At 49.3% G+C, this 13,361-nt stretch overlaps 1 protein-coding gene and 1 pseudogene across 1 annotated transcript in view; both read right to left on the bottom strand.

Annotated features, from left to right (window-relative positions):
• LOC149336440 (CDK5 and ABL1 enzyme substrate 2) overlaps positions 1-13,361 on the bottom strand; it is a 133,587-nt gene that overhangs the window by 114,408 nt on the left and 5,818 nt on the right. The gene's annotated exons all lie outside the window — the stretch shown is intronic.
• On the bottom strand, positions 3,037-3,121 carry LOC149336441 (U6 spliceosomal RNA; annotated as a pseudogene).

Here is a 13,361-nt window from a genome sequence, read left to right as displayed (position 1 = left end):
AGCGCGCGTACGATGAATAATTTAAGTTACAAACACGACTGACACGTCCGTTAAACGCCTCCCTCGTGCGTGCGATGTAATTTCGCGCCGCAAAAGCCTTCAAAGTTCAGTCGCGGGTACAGTTTTCAGCCATTTTCTTCGCTCTACGCCCACAACCACGGCGGAGCAGGTCACGTGACACAACGCTTGCCCTCGTGGCTCCCCTTTCGCTTTCTGAAAACCCTTCCGACCCCCCCCCCCCCCTTCCATCCTCCATATCACACTCAGCAGCAGCAGCGCTCTCAAGGTCAAGGCCAGCAGACGCCAGACACGCCTCGAGCAGTGCACAGCCAAAGCCTGCTCTGCACAGGGAAGGGAGGTGGAGAGGGCGAAAGAAGGAGGGAAAGGTCGTTACGCGGCGCCCGGCAACGCTTCCCAGGATCACGAGACCGCTCGTTTCTGTCTCCCCCTCCCCCTCTTCGGCATCGCGCCTGCTCGGCCGTCAAAAAAAAAAAAAAAAAACCAACGCCACCGCGCGTTGCAAGCCACCAGTTGCAAGCGCAGAAGAGATTCTGGATTTAAAACGAGAATCGAAGACTACCCAATGGTTCGAACTGGGTACTTGGGACGTGTGAATATTCGCATTATGACGAGGTACTTGGGCGCCCTAAACATATTGCGACCGCAAACCCATCGGCCGAGATCACCAGTCTGACATACATCCACCGTTTACGTATACAGTCGAGCCCGCAAACCCATCGGTCGAGCCTCACCAATCTTACATATATATATCCAACGATTACGAATACAGTCGAGCCCGCTCATAACGAACCCGACGGTCACGCGGATTGCGTTCGTTGTATCTGAGGTTCGAAGTGAGCGGACTTCCTATCTTGCAGCCAGAAATACGAAGGCCCACGAAACTGGCATTCATTTCTTAGAAAACTTCGTTACAATACGCGGCGATTTCCACGTTCTCCAGAACTGTCAAACGTATGTTCCTCGCCGAGGTCCTAGTCGTCAACAAGCAGCCACAGCTTTCGAGGCATTCGTTTTTTATGACAGCGTTTGGAAAAACTGCGCCGTTTTGTCGAGCCTCTCATGGCTCATCGTTGTCCGTCTGTCCACGAAAACTGTCACACTATATATTTATTTATTTATTTAAAAATACCTTACAGGCCTACAGGGAGGCATTGTGTAAGGGGGGAACAATAAATATGTACAACAGTAGCTAGAAAAAAAACAAAAATGCGTAGGATCAAACACTTTTACGTTCTAAAAGCTGATTACAAATTATCACGGCTGTACAAAATACATGGAGAAAAACATTGCATCAAAAAAAAAAAAATATAAATAAGACATAATAGTTGTCAATCATCCTGATGACGTCTCAGTGGTGTATGTAATACGCCTCAACCAAAAATCACTTGAGTTCATCGTGGCACAGTAAGTCGTAACCATTAAGCAGTCAATAATTAGTAATTAGTCATTAGCCATCCAGAGGCCGTCAAATAGGCGCGAAAAGGCTTTCGCCTCGCACACTTCAGATCATCACAGCGTCCTTCTAATTTTGTTGCTTATTTGTGTACCCACGTTCTCTTGCGGAAGAAGGGGGAGTGGGGAGGTGGGTGCCACGAAAGCTCGGAGACGCTCTTCAAATCTCGGCGCATACAGGAAGAGCGAGTTTTTCGACTGCGGTGCCGAGTCTACGCCACGGCTGTTCGTCCTGTCTGACACCCAGTCCCATTTCCCTGATGAATATTAAGGCGGTATCACTGCCCTCGTTCCTAATAAGCGAGTGTTCGTTGTAAATGCGGACGTCATAAGTGGGCTCGACAGTATAGTGTGTGATATTTTTTTTTTTTTACTTCTGCCAACAGTTCCTAGTTCAAATGATTCTCAATGCCACGGAATACGGCCAATTTTTCAGTCTGCAGAGTGGCGCACAGTCCCTCTGTTACACCACCGTTGCTGTCACGGTCACAAAAATTGTGGACCCCATTCTGCCTTGTCTGGTTGCGCATTACACTCATTACGACTGGAAATGTACTCGTTCAGTTATCCATCCTTTTGGCGACGTTAAGCGTGTCGCTGGCTTAAACGCTGTTCACCTGAGTGCGCCTTTTGTTTGTTTGCTTGTACGTTAAAGCTGTCAATAGCATTACATGCTTAGGAGAATATATTACGTCCACGTTTCCCCACACTCCGTCGTTCTCTCTTGACTCTAAAAAAAAAGCTATTCATAATTCGGTGTTCGACTTGGTGTTCGAACCCAAATTCCCCCCCCCCCCCCCCAAAAAAAAAAAAAAAAAAAACATCCCCTCACCTTTTTTCTTTTATCTTTAGGATACGCGTATAGAGTTCAAAACGGTCGCTATCCGCAGGGCCCCGAATTTGTGGACGCGAACGCACTGACGATTATTGCGAGGTCACCGCAGCGTGCAGGTCCTAATTCACTCGGATACGATAACCGAAGGTAAAAGACGTGTAGTGAAGGTTATACCCATCAGTTACGCACGCAAAAGCACTAACCACGCATAAAACATACAAATGATTTGGCGGTGGGCATGGGATGAACCTGTGAGGACTTATTGGTACCACAGATGCATCGAGTACAAGGAAGAACAATCAGCTTCCACAAATGCGGGTACGTGTCGTTTCGGAAACTTTTTTTCATGATACAACCGTCGCGCACTATGATCTGTCTATTTGGTTTGGTTTATGGGGTTTAACAGGAGCAGGGCAGAATGGTGGGCCTGTTGGTATAGCATGTCAAGGGAGAAAACCAGCCGAAAAAGACGGAAACACAAGAAGAGAAAGACACAGGACAACGGCCGTTGTCCTTGACATGGGGTTTAACGTCCCAAAGCGACTCAGGCTATGAGGGACGCCGTAGTGAAGGGCTCCGGAAATTTCGACCACCTGGGGTTCTTTAACGTGCACTGACATCGCACAGCACTAGGATTTCGCCTCCATCGAAATTCAGCCACCGCGGCCGGGATCGAACCAGCGTCGGCCAGCAGCCGAGCGCCGTAAACACTGAGCCACCGCGGCGGGTCGATTTTGCGTGTCATCCTTGCGCAGGGGCCATGCTAATCTTCTCTGTATCGTTCCAATTTTAGTATATGTACTGTGGAAGTACACACCTGAATTTTGATGCGAACACAGTGACGATTATTACCAGGTCATCGCAGCGTGCAGGCCCCAATTCAATCGAACATGATAACCAAAAGTGAAAGAAGAGCAGTTAAGGTCATCCCACTCAGTTGCGCATGCAAAAGCACAAATCACGCATAAAACTTACAAATCATTTCGCGATGGGCATCGGACGAACCTGTGAGGACATACTGATGCCACAGACGCATCGAGTACAATGAAGAACAACCAGCTTCCACAAATGCGGGTATCGTTCGGAAACCCCAAGAACGGGGAACTTTTTTCAGGATACAACCGTTGCGCACTACGATCCCTCTCTTTCCCCTTCCGCGAGTAGCATTCCGGGAAACGCACTGCGAAATGCGTCCCAAGGCAAAAGAAATGCAAAGATGAGACGCGACATCAGACACCGCGGATCGCATAGAACAGCTTGCCGTGTCGTCCTCCCTTTGTCAGTTTGATCCGCTTGGGCAAACACAGCTCGGCAACGCCATTTCGCCGCGGCGAGCAATGGAACTTGACGCCGTCGGAAAAAGCGTTGCAGCATGTATAGGGTGTAGGAGACAAGAAAAAGGCAATATGCATTCGAGAGCGACCGATTTGTGCAATAACGGCGGATACGGAGCGATGGCATTACTACCCGACTCATTTCGCATAGCGTTCGAAGCACTTCTTTGCTTCTCTACAACACGTCGACCTCAGATCCGATGCTCAGCGTCGATGCGTCTTGGCTGCCAGCAGTGGCGGTAATCATCATCAGCAGCAACGTCAACCCAATTACGCCATCCACTGCAGGGCAGAGAACCCTACCGTATCTCTCCAATTAACCCGGTCTTGTGCCAGCTGCGCCTAGCTTAATTTCGGAAACTTCCTAATCTCAACCGCCAACCTGACGTTGTGCCGCCCTAACCTAACCTAACCTAACCTAACCTAACCTAACCTAAATATGACATATAACAAGCTCGTGTTTTGTCACTTAACCAACACTGCTGCCTCCTTAACCATCCATTACATACTGTAACGGCTTCTTTGTCGTAATAGCTGCGCAATGGATTAGGGACGAACAACCAAAACAGTAGGAATGTTTCGGTGGGACCTCTGCGAGCTTACGGAACTTACTCCAGCCACACTTCCACCCGGCACCGTTAAACGTCGGCGTCTCAAGCTGAACACGGAGCGGAGATTCATTTACAACGCGATTAATTAATCGTGGATACATTAGCGCCATCGCCGCCACACCAATGGGCCTCGAAATCGACCCAGTTCCCATTCGCCGTCAAGCCCAGGCCTGCACAGACGGCGCCGTCGGGGAAACTCGAGGAAAGACCGAAAGTGCTGGCCTTTTAACTACTTCCTTCTCACTGACCAAACCGTACACTCCGCCCCTCTAACAAGCGAGCGAGGTATGTCCCCCCCCCCCCCCACACACACACACACCAAAAAAAAAAAAAAAACAAAACACCCGGGGAAGGGGAGTCTTTTTTCGCGAAGAATTAGGCGCCTCCCTAGTCGCTGCCGCCGCCGCCTCCGGTCAGGCGTGTCGCTCATAAATCACGCATCGCGCGCACAGCAACGGCTTCTCGCGCAGACCGCGGTCCGCGCTGTTGCCAAGGCCGCCGCCGGCGTCGCCGACATTACGAAGTAACTGCGGTCCCGTTGGAAAGCAGCGGGGCTTCACGCAGCGAAGAAGAAGACACGCGGAGAGATCTAGCGGATGGGGGGGAGGGGGAACGAAGAAGACGCTCCCACACACGCGCGCGCGCGCTCTCCAAAATCTCTCTGGAGAGTGGAGACAGAAACAGCAGAGAACGGAAACTCCAGCAAGATCCGAGGCATAGAGGACGCACATGAGAGAGAGAGATCCCTCTCACCTCTACACTGTTCCCTTTCCCTCCTTTTCCCTCTCTGCATAGATTTCTGGCGCCGCCTCAGCACCGGGGCGGATCGACGCGGGGCGACGGCGGCATCGTACACACAGCGCGGATCGATTAGCGAGACGAAGGCAGCTGAGGCTAGGCAGGAAGAGAATGCGCTAACGAAAGAGCAACCAGAGAGCAGGCTGTAGAGTGCGCTTCCGTTTGCGCCGCCTTTTTTTTGTATACTGAACCGTCGCCCCTCTCTGTGACGCAACAGAAACTGGGCCGGACGGTTAACCACTCGCTGCACGCTGGAGAGGGATCGCGCGAAACAAGAGGGGTGAGAGCATATCGGCGATGCGGTTGCATAACGAATCCGCAAAAATCGAACCAACGGCAGTAGGAGACTGAGCTTGATAGCACTGCAGAGTGCTATATTGATCCGTCGCATTGGTTCAGCTGCTCTTGTGTTCGCGCCGACTGCTTTGTAAGTAATTAGCAAGTGCGTCGCAATTAGTATTAATAGAGACAGAATCAGCCTTCCACGTTCTTTAACTAGAACACTCTCCAAAGCATATTTACATTTCTGTCGGGGATGAAATCCGTACCCTTCACAAGCTTTTCATCGATCGCCGTAGTGGGTAAGCGGCCATGGCGTATATGACTGCCGAGTGCGCGGTCGAGGGTTCGATCACGTCCGCTGAGGTCGCATTTATTTTTGGAATCAGGCGAGATTTCCAACGAGGATGAGTGAAATTGATCAGGAGACCTTCCCCACAGGCATGCTTCGTAGCCCAGCGATGGCTTGGCATATAAAGAACGATTAACCATAAGCCTCTCATTATCTATCGTTAAAACAAAAACAGTCAAATCAAGCGGTTGCTTCTAGCATGCTTTGTATGCGGTCGCTTGGGCCATGTGACCTTGAATTTTCGCGAGTCGTGCGCGCCTTCAAGTATAGACACCAGGAGCCACAACTAGCCTGCGTCAGTAAAGTGTGTTTTTAAGGCTGGCTCCTCAGAGTGAATTATTAGCTTTAAAATTAGCTTTAAAATGCATAGAAGCGCGCAAGCAAAAAAAAAACGCACCGACAAGTCAGGGGGAATCGTTTTTTCTGCCTTTTACACTGACCGTATAGGAACCTACTCACTCAACATAGCGTTTTGGTAGTTTTTCTTCTTTCCGCTAATCCGCCGCATAGGCTAATCCGTACAGGGCCACCGCGAAATTATCAGATTGCCTTTCTTCCTTTCGCGCTCATGGACTTATCGCCCACGATAAGGGGAATCACGGGTGGGAAGTGCAAGCTCGGAACACTACAGCGCTTTCAAGTCCACTTAATGTGTGTACGAGGAGTAAATGAACCGAGCTCCCCTACGCCACCATAAAAATAAGCAAAAAGTAAGAATGTGTGAGAGTACATCTACAACGCGAGTGCTCGAAGTAAGAAAAAAGTTACACAACCACGGAGAGAAGCTCACCATGAGTATTGCGGCAAGCGAAATGCTCCACCATGCCCAGCGAGAACTTTAACGACCTGTCCACCACAGGCGCGCGCGCGCGACATTATAGTGCTCTTCGTATATGCGCGGCCAGCTGTTACGACACACACACACACACATACACCACTCTACACACACGTACACACTCGCAAGACTGATGCAACAACGGCCTCGACCCCCGAGGACGAATTATCGCCCCCTCTGCCGGCCTCCGCGAGCACAAGGGAGGAAGAGAACCGAAGCGAAAAGAAACCGTATACCATGCAAAAAAAAAGAGAGAGAGAGAGAAAAAAAAGAAGCGGCGAGACGCGGCTGCCAGCCACGGACGGCCGGAGCTAAGCGCGGAGTGGGATGAGGTTGGCACGAAGGCGGGGATCGAAGGATGGAACAGATCGATCAAGGATCAACTGAAGCCTGGCCAGAGACCAGAGTCTAGAACAGATTACCAGCCGTCTACGGATTTCCACACTTTGCTGGTGTTGTTTTTGTTTCGGTCGCTTATTTTTAACGGTCGCGAAAACTTCTCGGAAAGAAGGGAGGGAGTAAATTAAAGGCAAGCAGAGCACGAGGATATATTGCTATGCGGCAGACCGCGGTGGCGGGGCCAAGGACGCGCGCTCTGGCAGATAAAGAGGGTATTGAGTTTCGCGTGAAAAAAAAAAAAAAATGTTTCTTCCAAAGTTCCCTGGGATACTTTTTTTTTTCTTCACTATCTTTACCACCCGCTTGAAAACAATAATCTGAGGTAGAATGCAGCAATTACTTGATTATCTTTTAAAAAACTAAACACTAACTCTGGAAATTGCGCTGCTTTACTCCAAATTTCTAATGCAAATCAAACACAACTCGAGATTATTTTATACCCAGAGCGAAAGGCAACGGATTGTATGGTTGCATTTAAATATATGGATAAATTTCAAACTTTACGATACTTTGAGATTGCCGCCCAACACGCACGAACAGATATGACAGATATGCGTGCGCTCAGATTTGAACATAACACGAGCAAACAAAGCAATAGGGCAAAAATGATAACCACGCCACAATGAAATCCTAGGAAAGGAATGCATTCCTTATTAGGGGGAATTACTGCCTCTAAAATAACTTGGAAGTTCTTCCCCTGCAAAACAGCCGCCAAAAACTCAACTGAAAGGAATTCACAAACTATAAGACCAACTTGGTTAAAATGATGGAAATAGTATTATGTCTATTCTTTTTGAGCAGACGATATGCATTTGAGGTTTTAAGCCGTACTGAATAGCTTAGTCGGTAGAGCGACTGCCTCGGACAGGCGGTGGTCTCGGGTTCGATCCCCGAACTATAGGACGCATTTTCCTTAGTTTCTGCGAAATCTGTATAGCTTCCCTTTGTAACCGTTGGTTGCGCTCGGGTGGCTGCCAATTAGTAATTATTACTCCCTTATTATTATATGAAGATACACATTCACCCCATTCTTTTTTTTTTCGATGAAAAAGGGTGTAAAGACCGGCCTCTCTCAACCGCTTCCTCCAAAAGTTGCCCATAAAATTGCCCCTAATGATGTCACGTGCCGATCTGTGCAAAAGGGGGCTGCAAACATTTACACGGGCCTTACTTTGTTCTGTTGGTTGCAGCTGCAAATTGAAGCTAGTCGCTCGTATAATTTCGAACTTGCCATGCAGGACACCATTAGATTACGGTACTACATCTTCCAAAAAAAAAAGAATAAAAGTATGGCGCTGACGCTGCAAATTAAATCCGCGTCCACTGTTTTCGCTCAGCGAAATGAACTCTGCAGCAATAGAAAGAGAGAGAGAGCAGCAAGCACTTATTCCTCGACGGTGCTACACAGCACAATCAGGCTGGTTAACCCGTGTTGGCTTTTATGGCACGCCCGCTGAGAACAGTCCGCGGCGGCGGCTAATTAGACCCTGCGAGTATTTATAGCAGCGCTTCTCCAACGTCTTCCGGGAGCTCCCACGGCGAAGAGATTTCGCCGTTAGATACACGCGCCGTTCTTATACTGCTCTCCTGGGCACACAGTTACATAACGGGTCTTTCCGCGACAGTATACATGTACCAACGGGAAGCGTTGTTTCCTCATACCGCGCCCCTAGCGGTATTTCTCGGAACTCCCTCCCCGCCATCAATCTTCTCAGTGCCCCATGAAAGCGTATAGCGAGGAATGCAGAAACAAACTAAGAAAAAACCACTATTCATCCTATCCTCGCACAGCGATTAGTTTTCGTTTTTTTTGTTTTGTTTTCCAGTTCCAAGGGCGCCGACAGCGAGCAGACGGGCTCATATTTTACTCCATGCGGAGAGTAAACCTGGTTGTTAATCCCTTTGCAGTTAGTCTCGGAACCATGCGCTCGTGAAGGAGTAACGGTTGGTTCTTTTGGGGATTATAACGCTTGTAGCAAGGCAGTTCGCCCGCAAGGTTAACACAGTCATTTCTGGCTTAACACTCGAGCATGCGCCTAAAATTTGTACACAAAGCGACACGTCATCGAAGCTAAAGTTCTATAGAGACAACATTTCCGCGAAAGTAGAGCCACTGAAAACCACTTGAATTTCGCTTTCCCCTGTTACAGCTCAAGCGCTCTGGAAAAGTTGAACACCGACTGTACGACATTACGCACACTGTGATTCAGACTTAGAAGAACAGAGAACTTGGCTAGTTGCTGGTTAGCTATTAGCAGCGGCTTGACAGTGCGTCAGCACTTTCCGCAGCGGTGCGGCGGCCGTTCACTTCGCCACGGTCAGCGGTCACGCTCCGTTTGCTCGAAACGCCGCTGAGAGCGCTGCAATCCAATAGCGCACGAGCGTAGTCGCATGGTATTTTTTCATATTTCGCGGGCTTTCTTTATATGCCGAAAAAAAAAAAGGACCCCGTAGGAGATACGATGCTACAATAAACTGGATCGGTTGTTTATAAACCTGCTCTACAACCTAACGTAACGGTCTTGGCACTAAAATGAATATTTGAAAATTTGCAGAATTCATCTTGGTTAATGAACTAATTAAGCGCAATAAAAAATATTCTGAGGAGCGCCACATGATGGCGAACAATGTATCGTTGGTTTCAGCGGGCTGCGGTTTACTGTTTTTTTTTGTAAATCCTTGGTTCAAGTTACGTGAAACACCCTGTATACACACACACCTCTCTCCGTCATCTCCACCCTACGCTTGCGGAAACCGGTTTCTTTGTTTTTGTTTTGTTTAACGCCAAAACACTCACTCTAATTTATCGACGACGACTCTCAAAGACAGCGAGATTTACAAGACCGCAGTTTTGAGACTACAACAGCGATCGATCGATATGGAAAGTATGCACCGAATCGACAAAAAAACTCCATAAAACAAACAAAAAAGAAGCGCATGCCTACTCGAAAAAACTACCCGCATATAAAAAGAGCTATTGTAAAAGCTACTAGTAGCACGTTCAATGCGCCTTGCAATTTGCGATAGCAACCTCGTCCGCTTTCAAACCGCTCGAATAGGTGTTACCCTCACAATTTTAGGCCCCTATTCCAACAGTTTCCCAGAACACAATGCGGCAAACATTGGTCTTTCAGCGCTTTACACGGAGTCTTAGCGCTTTCAAGTTTCGTGACTCCGCTCAACGTCTCTCACGAAACGAAGTATAGTGAGGTACCTCGAGTTCAGTTTCTCCTGCGTCACGTATAAAAAAAAAAAATACTTTTTTTTTGCGGGTGCTCCACCCAGCGACACCCTTGCATGCAGCTGCCAATACAGGCCTTTCACGGCAGTGCGGCCAGTTTTTTATCAGTATCATCATCATCATCATCATCTTCAACACTTTTGAGCGCAAGCAGTCCGCGCACCGGCAAGACGGCGGTAAAAAATGGCCTGGCTTAGCTTATGGTTAAGCCTAGGATGCGAAGCATAGCGTCGGCGGAGGCTGCGCGACCGCACGAGTTGAGCCCCAGCTTTCACAGCTGTTGTGACGTCAGCGCCCCTAGCGGAAGGAGCGGGAGTTAGGCCGCCGGTGGAGGCTGCGCGTCCGCAAGCGAGCGCACGAGTTGAGCCCCAGCTTTCACAGCTGTTGTGACGTCATATCACGTGGTGCGCCGATGTAGGTCAAGTGGTAGCTACGCGGCCGCGCGCGGCGCAGCAAGGAAGAGCTCGGCCCAAGCATTCGTCCGCTGCGGCTGATAAGCTATCACGCGCCAACCGTCCGCCGACAAAAGCGCCATGACTTGATCCATGCTAAATGGTTCTTGCGAGTACGTTTTGCCGCTTTACGAAACTGATGAGCTCTGGGGGTCGCGAGTGCAATATTAGGTGACTAGTTATGCAGAGTTGATGAACTACTACTCTTTCTGAGCCATGCATAGGGCCCGGAAATTTGGGCATTTGCCTAAAAATGCCTATAAATGCCTAAACGAGGGATTTTTGCCCTTGCCTGCCTTTTTGTCAGTTTTTAGGAAATTCTACCTATTTAACCGCAATTTTTGCCTATAAATGCCTAAATCCGGCACTTCGGTCCTCGGTGACGTTTTTCAATTTTGAGACATCTGTCTATGTATGGTGAAAGGCACGCGCCGATGCACGCACAAAAGGCGCGGGTCTCGCCGAACGTTTTTCTCGAATTGTAACTTGAACGTAGTGTAACGAAGTGTTTATCTTGAAGTGTAGCAAGAGGCGAGTTTGGAAAGAGACCTGAGATACATTAGTGCAATCTTCTCAACATTGACGGAAAGAATGGCAAAGTTGGAAAAGGCTGGACTCTCAATAGATGAATCGCTGAAGGAAGTGGCAGAAGTACCGTAGCACTTCGGGGAATGGAAGAAAAGGGCGCCACTGCTACTACGATGATGCAACAATTGGTAGAAAAAAATAGATGCCTAGAAACAATTTCCCAAATCAGAGTCTTTCTACGCGGAGACGATACGGGCACATCACCTGAAGGCCTAAGCTTTTATCAACTCTCACGTTTTAGGTTCGCGCCACTAAGTTCACGCGATGTCCAAAGAAGCCTTTTAAGGTACAAAACTATGCTTAGCGAAAACCGAAGGAGCTTCACGCTCGAAAACCTGAGAATGAGCTTTATTACTTCAGTTGAGGACTCCGTACGCTCCATGCTTGACTTATAAATCTTGTACTTCTGAATAAAGAGTATTATTGAAAGCGCCTATTTTTGCTTTATAAGCCTATTTCAGTGTTTTTTAGAGCCTAGATGCCTGCCTATTTCGGGGTTCTTTAGTGCCTAAATTTCCGGGCCCTAGAGTTGAGCCCCAGCTTTCACAGCTGTTATGACGTCATATCACGTGGTGCGCCGATGTAGGTCAAGTGGTAGCTACGCGGCCGCGCGCGGCGCAGCAAGGAAGAGCTCGGTTGTGCGGCTAGTATGCTTCGCATAAAAGCGGAAACATATAGACCGACATGCGATCCCCCCTGACGACAACGCACGGCTCTGCCGCCGCCACGGAAATACTACAGGAAAGCCTAGACGCCCTCCCGCTCTCGCCCGCCTCCTCTCAGGAGGCGGAGGAATTTGCAGCGCGGCTTTTCCGGCGCCCCGCGCGCACACACATACCAGGCGTAACGGCGCGCCTCAGACGCAACGGGACACGCGCGGCTCGCTACACGATGCAACTATGCGTCGGCACACCGGAGACGCAGCGACCTTGTACGCGCCGACCGTCGCAGTCTCCGCGAGAAACGACATTCTGAGCGCGCGCGCCGCTTCTGGCGAATCGATTACGCCCCCCGCGCGCTGGAAGGAATCGCAAGGTTTCCCTCCATCGCTTACTTATAACGAGGCGAACAATTTTCTGCTATGGAGTTCTCGTCGTGATGTAAGCCAGCAGCCGTATTAAACTTTAATTGGTTTGCGTTCGAGTGTCCTATACACCGTGTACGCGATTAACTGGTAGGCGTGTTTTTCTTATTTTCGTCCTTTGTACCGAGAGCTACATTGGCCACAGTCTCGCCGTTTCGCGTGCTCCCTCCGTGGACCATACTGCGCATGCGCGAGTGGCGTCACTGCGCACAGCTGGCACGCTAGAGCCACGTGACGTCACTGCTCACGCTACGCATATCCTGGCATAGCAGAGCTAAACCACTGCCAACTTTTTTTTTTCCCCCGTTTCCTCTTGGGCCTTTCAGCATATATATCACTCCAAACACGAACACGGGCCTCTAGAATTTCGCCTCCATCGAAATTAGGCCGCGGCTGTCGAATTTCGATGGAGGCGAAATTCTAGAGGCCCGTGTACTGTGCGATGTTAGTGCACGTTAAACAACCCCGGGTGGTCGAAATTTCCGGAGCCCTTCACTACGGCGTCTCTCATAGCCTCAGTCGCTTTGGGACGTTAAACCCCAATAAACCATACACCAAACACGAAGAGGCCTCTATGGGAGTAAAAATGGTTTGGTTTGGTTTATGGGGTTTAACGTCCCAAAGCGACTCAGGCTATGGGGGACGCCGTAGTGAAGGGCTCCGGAAATTTCGACCACCTGGGGAGCAACATGTCCTGTGTAAGCACTCCCTCTTATAAAAGCGAAGTGCGCTAGAGGACAGATTACTCCCCTTTTTACTCCTCTCTATGTAAAGCGTAAAGCGCGCGTGAATCACTCTGATTCAAACCAACTCACGCTTCCCTCTAGTTCCGTGTTGTGCCGAAACAACCATAATTGCGGAACAGCGATATCACACGCACATTCCCACGCACGTACGCATATACATACACATTTATGTACGCGCGCTCACATAGATAATGCGAGACAGCGATGATGTACGCAATATGGACTGCCGACTGTTTTAGCAACGAAATAGCCTGAAATATTGCTCCACATTCACGGTGTTTTCGCAATAACCGAGCGGCGCGTGGGCTCAATTTGCGACACACACACGAACTCA

This window comes from Amblyomma mixtum, chromosome 7 (genome assembly GCF_055824585.1).
Source record: "Amblyomma mixtum isolate Tamu chromosome 7, ASM5582458v1, whole genome shotgun sequence".
Classification (NCBI taxonomy): domain Eukaryota; kingdom Metazoa; phylum Arthropoda; class Arachnida; order Ixodida; family Ixodidae; genus Amblyomma; species Amblyomma mixtum.
The sequence above is the reverse complement of the archived record's forward strand: the minus strand, read 5'-3'. Positions and strand labels throughout refer to the sequence as shown.